Here is a 9,093-nt window from a genome sequence, read left to right as displayed (position 1 = left end):
GCTTAGCAGCGGGGTTTCCATGGTGATACCCCGCCGCTAAGCTCTCATTCGGGAAGTACCGTTCTATAGAACGGTACTAAGTTCGTGGATCGCGTTTTCGTTTTTTTTTTTTTGCCAAGTCCGGGGATGCCTACTTTGGAACGAAGAGGACAGAACCTCGCATAGGAGATGGTGAGTATGTTTTTTTTCACAGGTCCCCTAGGGATACTTTACCGGACAAGTGGACCGATGCTACAGGTTACATAGGTGAGTATGTGTACATGTGTGTGTGTGTATGTATGTTTAATAAACTTATACTGTCACGGTGTGTGTGTCCTGTGTTTTTTTAAACATTTTTTTTACAGGTGAACTACAGGTACTAGTGGGCCCTTAATGCCCTGCATGCTGGTACTTGTGGTTCTCCAAGTACCAGCATGCGGGGCAGGCTAGCTGGGACTTGCAGTTCTACTTGTAAAGACAATGTTTGATATTCTTTATTTACACCACACCACACAATCAACCCGCCACCCACCGCCACCAGGGGTGGCGGGGATAGCCCCGGGCTATCAGCCTGGGCCTGGGGTGCCCTGGAGAGGGTGACCCCTTTATTGGGGGGGTCCCCAGCTCTCCAGGGATCCCCGGCCTGGGCTGACTAGCGGTCAGGGTTGATGCTGCGGCTGGGGGGCCCGGTGAAAGGGCTCCCCTGGCTGTGGCATCAGCCCCCCGCTAGAAAAAGTCCAGTGCTGGTTCTGGAACATACAGGGGAACCCTACTCATTTTTTGTCCCCTATATTTCCAGAACCAGGACCGGATCAGAGCCCAGAGCTGGTTGCGCAGAATACAGGGGACCCCTACGTCGTTTGTCCCCCGTATTTTGGCAACCAGCGCTGGTTCTGACTAGCCCGGTGCTGGTTGTGCTTAAGTACAGGGGACCCCTACGTCGTTTGTCCCCTGTATTTAAGCACACCCAGCACTGGGTTACTAATGCCCGGGGCTGGTTGCTCTTTTTTGGGGGGGTGCACGCCATTTTTTTCTTTTTTTACACAGGTTTTTTTTTTTTTTTTTTACCACAGCAGCACAGACGGGTCTCACGGACCTGTCATTGCTCTGTGCCAATCACACAGATGCATGTAGCACGGATCTCCCGGGTTCGTGCTACATGCAAATGGGCACCATAACGCTGATTGGCTTCCTGTCTGCCACTGCAGTGCCACTCCTAGATGGGCCACGTGTTTGTGCCGCCCCCTTGTGTCGCTTAGCATAGTCATCCAGCTTCCTCGGTACAACCTTTTGGCCTAAAAACAATATTGTGAGGTGTGAGGTGTTCAGAATAGAGTGGAAATGAGTGGAAATTAATGTTATTGGGGTTATTAATAGCGTAGGAACAAAAAAAGGCCCATTTATGTGATTTTAGCGTTTTTTTTTTATTTTTTAAGAAAAAATCCAGATCCAAAACACAAAACCCAGAACCCAAAACACGGAAGGGTGGTTTTGGCAAAACCAATCCAGATCCAAAACACGAAGAAAGATCCAGATCCAAAACCAAAACACAAAACACGAAAAGTGTCCGGTGCACACCCCTAGTATGAACCTATAGGTGCCATATAAGTCACATTTTCTGATAAGTTAAGCTCTGCTACAACAACACGTCATTGATCACTTTTAGAGAGGGGCTCATTTTCAAGCACAATCAGTGTGAATAATGTCATTTACATATTCATTGAATAGATATGCGTCTCCAGGGTGGTAAACCATTCTTTGATTTATATGTAAATGAGCTTCTAAAAGACTTTTATAGATTCACTAAGCATATGTTCCAGGGGTAATGAGTAGCTTGTTAAATAATTATCACTTACTTGAGATGAGCAGTGACTGCTTTCTCAGCCTACTGACACATTGTTACCTCTTTTGAGTAGGGTCCATTTGTGTCTGTATTTGGCTGTGAAATACCATGTTCTTCACCATTGTTAAGGGTTTTACACATATCATAAATAATGATCACATGACTTCTGTTATCGTTCTCTCCACTCAGGTTTCTCATTATTTAGCTGTTTCCCAAAATTTTTGTGTTTCTCTTTAAACTTCTTAAATGATGGTAAAAATGACTAAGGGTCCTATTTATCAAAATAAATTTGCAGGAATATACCCTCAAAATACCCATTATTGTGTAATATCCACAAATTTCAAGTATTCCCTGGACGGATCTAGGTAGGGGGTACTGCAGCAGAAACGGGAGATATATCACACAAACAGACCCCACAGTTTCTATGGAGGCTGCTATATTAGAGATTTACCAAGCTTTGGAATGCAAAGCATTTCAGAACTTGGCCCCGTAGCTAAAGCCATTGTAGACTATGGCTACAGTCAGATCACAGTTTACTGGGAGAGGGATCTGTAGTGCGGCCAGCCCCGAAGCAGGAAGTAGAGTGATTGCATTAGCGATCACTCTCCCATTACACAGTGCAGGGATGGGCTCCTATCAGAGCCCGTGTCCCTGCATTTGTTGAATGGTAAATCCTGGTGATACATAATTTCTTACTGCTGCGGTAAGAGGCAATAAGAAATTATAATTATGGGGTCTAAAACTTGATAATTAATAAATATGCCCCTAAATACCATAATGCATATACTGAGTTTATGTGCCACTGAACCAAGTTTGGGGTCTAATGAGGCATTAATGTATATAATATTCAAGATAGAGAGTATAGTGCTGTGTACACATATGTATGTTCTCTCCTTAATATCACATGCTTTCTATAGGCACACAATGACAGTTCCCGGGGATGGCAAATCACTATAGGTTAGGGTAGGAAGAACAGGAGTTCTGGAAGTAAGTCATGCATACTGTACATTGCTCAAGGTAAATGGCACAGAAACAATGCATATAGTTATATATATATATATATATATATATACATATATATACATATATATATATATATATATATATATACCCCCCAGTAGCGGTCCCCCCTCTGATGCAGTGCCCCTAGTAGTAGCCCCTACCAGGTGTAGTCCCCAGTAGTGGTCCCCCCCCAAAGCAGTGCCCCCAGTAGTGGTTCCCCCCCCCCGATGCAGTGCCCCCAGTAGTGCAAACAAACACACGAGTAAAAAAAAAACCACTTACCTTAATCCCCGTTCCAGCATCTGCTCCCGCTGCCATCCGCACAGCAGTCCTGACGGGCTGGCGCGCTCTGCATTATGGGGGAGACGTCATGTCGTCTCTCCCATCATCCACTGCAGGAGCCGGAAGGCGGAGCTAATGATTGAGCTCCAGCCCGGCTCTTGCAGTTGGCACAGCAGCAGCCAATGAGAGTCTGTCTGACTCTCATTGGCTGCTGAAACACACGCATCGCCGCCGCGCTGGCAGCGATGTGTGTGTAAATGTGTAGTGCAACTGCAATCACTGTGGTCTGCACTACACAGGCTAACTAGGACGGGCCGGTACCGTGGCCGGCAGCGCCCCGCCCCCATGCCACTGGTCCCACGGCAACCAGGGCACGAGCCCCAGAGGCCCTGTCCTAGTTACGCCATTGACATTGATAGATCTGTGCATACATACACAGGTACATATTTATATTTGCACAGTCAGGGCCAGATTCACAATTGCTTCCATTGCTTGCTCGCAAATCAGGGCCAGATTAACAATAGGGCAGATGGAGCTACATCTCCAGGCCTCCACATAAAAATAGGCCCATCATCACGACAGCATGATTACCAACTGCCCAGCTGGCCACATAGTCAACCAGAAATCTTAAGGGGTCTATTTACTAAGCAGTGTTAGGAGACAGAGTGAAAAGTGATGTCAGCGATAAGGTGCCAGCCAATCAGCTCCCAACTGCCATCTCACAGGCTGTTTTTGAAAAATGACAGTTTGGAGCTGATTGGCTGGCACCTTATCACTGACTTATCACTATTCACTCTGTCTCCTAACACTGCTTAGTAAAATGGACCCCTAAGTATTTAAATAGTTGTTGTAGTTTTCCGACAAAATTATGCAATTTTTCTATTTTTCTGTATTTAGGAAGTCAGTGGAGCTGATATTTAAGGGGCTGTTCACACCCACGTGGCTCTGACCACATCCACACAGCACTGATCATGGCTCTTCCCCTTCTCAGTATAGGCCCTTCAACATTTTCAGCCCCAGGCAGAAGTGGCCCTTAATCCGGCCCTGTCGCAAACAATTGCGGATCTCTCTCTGTATTTAGAGGTGTCTGCATCTATGCGGCCGCACAGCCCTATCCATCTGCTTGTGGAAGTTACCGCTCTCACTAATAGTGCGTATTTGCACCAGCCGAGTTGCACCCAGTCATCTGTAAGTGGAGTTGTGGCTGAGATGCATAAAGTTGCCTATGCTCAGCTTTGGTGAAGGCGCAGTGCTAAAAATGGCAAGATCTGTCCGCCGTACGGAGTTACGTGCTACTCTGCAGCCCCTTAATGAGATCATTACAGTTTTGAAAGTGGGTCTCTTGCATCATCATCATCACAATTCACGAGTACAGACATTTGGCCGACGACCTCCTCATTAATTTTATTGTTCAGTTTTACTCTCAATATAGTGCCTGCCTGACCTTCATTTAGCTGCGCATATGCTGATTGTGTAGAGCAAGGGAGTTAGTGAAAATGATGTAAAAACTATTGACTGTCACAGTGGTGCGAACTTCAGGTTTATTTGCATGGCTAAATGTCCCTGTAGCTCACAGCACCTTTAGGTTAGTACAGCCTCCAGCCGTTGCTGATCACTTAAATGTCCTGAAATCTCATTTTGTGTAAGACTGTAACATATGCGGCAGCAGTGTATCCGGTTGTAGGGACTGTCAAACTATTGTATTTAATGACTTAGGTGTCATAGCCACTGGGTAAAACAACTTCATTTTATGACATTGAGAACCCTTGTCATTATAGTGATAATTGATCCCAATGATAATTATGGCAACATCCAGCCTCTGAAGAAGCCTCTTAGTTTATCAATTCACACTGTAATGCCTCCCAGCATGCACAGCACACAGGTTGTGTGACAGCATCATGACAGCATCTTAGTTTTGGCTGGTCAGTGCCTAGATTTGTTAGTGCCATCCTTCCTAATTTCTCTGTTACACTGATGCCATTTCACTGTGAGTTATATTTGCTGATAGAAGTTGATCCGGAGAAGCTCGCCAGTCGCCTCTTCCGTTCCCAAAGCCATATCCCCTCTCTGCTTCATAATGCTAGGCTTAAAGGACCAGTAGTAAACCTAGACTCCGAATTGTTTTATATCTTAAAGTGTAAGATAATCAAAGCTCAATGTCTTGGCGATAAAGTAATGCTGGTAAGGTGTACTACTATAAATATAAACTTTACAAAATCCCATTCCTTCCCAGTGAGATTACTATAGAATCAGCATCTCTACTTGAAATCCATAAAGCTGCTGTTTCGTGTTTTTTTCTGACATGGAGAGATTTCTGATGGTACATCCTGGTTATATGTACGATTCAGTGTCCTGCTACAGTAAAAACAGCAAATGATGGGGTCCAGGGGAAGGACCTCCTCCAAAGTGCTATTAGTGGGAAGGGAGGGGATTTTGTAACAATTAACATTAACCGGGGAAAAAAACTACTATTAAAAATACTTCAATGGCTATTTATTGTATGTTTCTATAAATGAAGGAAAAGTAAGAAGTACCCTTGACTTGGAGTCTGACACTTTCATGAGTACAGTGACCCTGTTGGCCAGTGGTAGTTTCAGGGCATGACACGGGTGAAACTAAAGATCAAAGAGAAAGGAAACATTTGAATTTCTAGCTCGGGGTCATGTCAAATGGCAGCCATCAATCAAGAATACGGAATTCTACTTCTTTATCATGTACCTTTTTTGCTCAGTAATATCTTCTGATAGTTGGATAGACGGGTGTGGAATATTATTTTGACATTCAGAATGCTGACAGTCAGAATATCAACACCAGTATGTTGACATGTACATTATGTCAACATGTGAAATGTCGACATTGTCATAATGACGACATGATCATTATGTCGATGTGTAGTTCAACAGCACCTGGAGGGCCGCTTATTGCCCACCCCTGATTTAGACCCTAACCCTAAATCTAACCCTAACCCTTAACATAAATCTAGAACTAAAATGTAGTGTCAACATTGTGGTTGTCAACATAATGACTGAATGACAGATAGACATACACAGCAGTGTATTATGGGACTATAGACACAATACTGAAACCGGGAAATATTTCCATGTATTAACAGGTCTTAATGGAAATAAATTATGTTCTGACATTACTACCCAGTCTGCACGAGCCGTTACGGCCAATGCAGGAGCATTAGACACAAACAAGAGGGTACACATTGACCAATAGGGACCTATAAAGGAGCTATAAGGCGGCAGAATCAGATTCTACCTATCATTTATCTAGCACCATCTAGAACAGGGATGGGGAACCTCAGACTCGGGGGCCGTATAAGGCCCCCGGAATTATTTGGTCTGGCCCTCTGAGCTTTTTACTGCTAGCCTCATCTGGCTAGCAGGGTATCTAGAATGGCACCCTACAGCCAAAATCTATGGAGCAGTGCCGCCTGGAGCGTCACACCGCTGCCCTTACAGCTCCCCGGGGCATCCTCAGGATGCTCTGGGCATTGCGATAATCACTGGCGATTGGGATGGCCCCACCCAGTGTGATATATATATATATATATATTAGGGATGTGCAGGCTCGGATAGGTTCGAGTTTGCACGTGGAGTTCGGATTTTTCCCTCCAAAAAAACGGAACTCAGAACGAGGCAAAACGTCATCTTACATGGACGAACATCATCATTCCTGGACAAAAGACCAGGAATGATTATGTTCGTCCATGTAAGATGACGTTTTGCCTCGTTCTGAGTTCCGTTTTTTTGGAGGGAAAAATCCGAACTCCACGTGCAAACTCGAACCTATCCGAGCCTGCACATCCCTAATATATATATATATATATATATATATATATATATATATATATATTATATATATATATATATATATATATATATATATTAGGGATGTGCGCCGGATTTGGATTTGGCTCTATTTCGTCGTCCGGCTTTGGATTTGGATTTTTATTTGTCAAACTGCAGTGACTGGCTTTGGATTGGGATTTTTTTACAAAAATTGCCACAAAAAAAGCTAAAATCACATAAATTGGGCTTTTTTTTCTTCCTAGAGTATTATTAACCTCAATAATCTTAATTTCCAGTCATTTCCAGTCAATTTAGACCACCACACAGTTTAAATTATAGTTTTCACCATTATTGGCCAAAGGTTGCAGTGAGCTGACTGGTTACCAAGCGACAAAGCAGCAGCACAGACACCACAGTTTAAAGCACATCTATGACACATTGCCACACAGCAGTGCCAGAAATGAAAAGTAGTGCACCCACCCAGTGGGGTACGGCCAGCAGAAACACAGTACTTGTGAGCGGCCATGATGATGGTCACGATGGTCAAGACCATCGCAACCATCGGGCTTGCGACGAGACCCTTGTGGTAGGGTCTCGTTGCCGCAAGCCCCAGAGAGCTTTCGGCTCTGACCGAGCCGAAAGCACTCCCACTGACATCACTTGTGATGTCAGTGGGGCCGGCCCCAGATGGTAGGCGTTCTCATGGGAATGCCTCCGTTTGGGTAGCCACCCCCCCGGCCCGCCCACCAATGGGGGCGTGCTGTCACTCAACATCGACAGCACGCCCCCTTTGGTGCGAGACTCGGCGCAACGGAGTGCCTGCCGCTATCCGGGTCTCGCGCATGCGCACGATGGAGCCGGCTCCGTCGTGCGCATGCGCTCTGGGCCACCATCGACCCAGTTGCGAGTGCTCAGCACTTGCGACCGGGTCTGAATCAGGCCCATAGTGCCCCTGATTCACATTACATCATAAAGTAGTGTCTCTTATTTATGTTACAACACACAGTAGTGCTCCTTTTACACAATGCCAACAGTAGTGACCCTTATACACAAAGATCACAGTAGTAGTGCCACTTATACAATGCCCCCAGCAGTGGTGTCCCTTACACAATGCCCCCAGTAGTGGTGCCCCCTATGCAGTCCCCTTAGTAGTAGGGCCCCCTATGCAGTTCCCCCAGTAGTAGTATGCCCCCCAGTAGCAGTGCCCCCATTAGCAGGCCCCCAGTAGTAGTGCCCCCATTAGCAGGCCCCCAGTAGTAGTGCCCCCATTAGCATGCCCCCAGGAGTATGCCCCCAGTAGCAGTGCCCCCAGTAGCATGCCTCCAATAGTAGTATGCCCCCCAGTAGTAGTGCCCCCATCAGCAGGCCCCCAGTAGTAATGCCCCCAGTAGTATGCCCCCAGTAGCATGCCCCCAGTAGTAGTATGCCCCCCAGTAGTAGTGCCCCCATTAGCAGGCCCCCAGTAGTATGCCCCCATTAGTAGGCCCCCAGTAGTATGCCCCCAGTAGTAGTATGCCCCCCAGTGTTAGTGCCCCCATTAGCAGGCCCCCAGTAGTAGTGCCCCCATTAGCAGGCCCCCAGTAGTATGCCCCCAGTAGTAGTATGCCCCCCAGTAGCAGTACCCCCATTAGCATGCCCCCAGTAGTATGACCCCCAGCAGTGTACCCCCCGTAGCAGGCCCCCAGTAGTAGTGCCCCCATTAGCATGCCCCCAGTAGTAGTATGCCCCACAGTAGCAGCCCCCCAGTAGTAGTGCCCTCATTAGCAGGCCCCCAGTAGTATGCCCCCATTAGCAGGCCCCCAGTAGTATGCCCCCAGTAGTAGTATGCCCCGCAGTAGTAGTGCCCCCATTAGCAGGCCCCCAGTAGTAGTGCCCCCATTAGCAGGCCCCCAGTAGTATGCCCCCCAGTAGCAGTACCCCCATTAGCATGCCCCCAGTAGTATGCCCCCCAGCAGTGTACACCCGTAGCAGGCCCCCAGTAGTAGTGCCCCCATTGGCAGGCCCCCAGTAGTAGTGCCCCCATTATTAGGCCCCCAGTAGTAGTATGCCCCCCAGTAGCAGTGCCCCGCTGGCAGATGTGTGTTTGTGTCTGTGTAGAGCAGACCACTATCACAGCGGTCTGCCCTACACTAGAGGAGCCCTGACATCAGATTCTCTCGCGAGACTCCATCAGGAGGCCGCCGTTCGGCC

This window comes from Taudactylus pleione, unplaced genomic scaffold, assembly GCF_031769625.1.
Source record: "Taudactylus pleione unplaced genomic scaffold, aTauple2 ptg000218l, whole genome shotgun sequence".
Classification (NCBI taxonomy): Eukaryota; Metazoa; Chordata; class Amphibia; order Anura; family Myobatrachidae; genus Taudactylus; species Taudactylus pleione.
The sequence above is the reverse complement of the archived record's forward strand: the minus strand, read 5'-3'. Positions refer to the sequence as shown.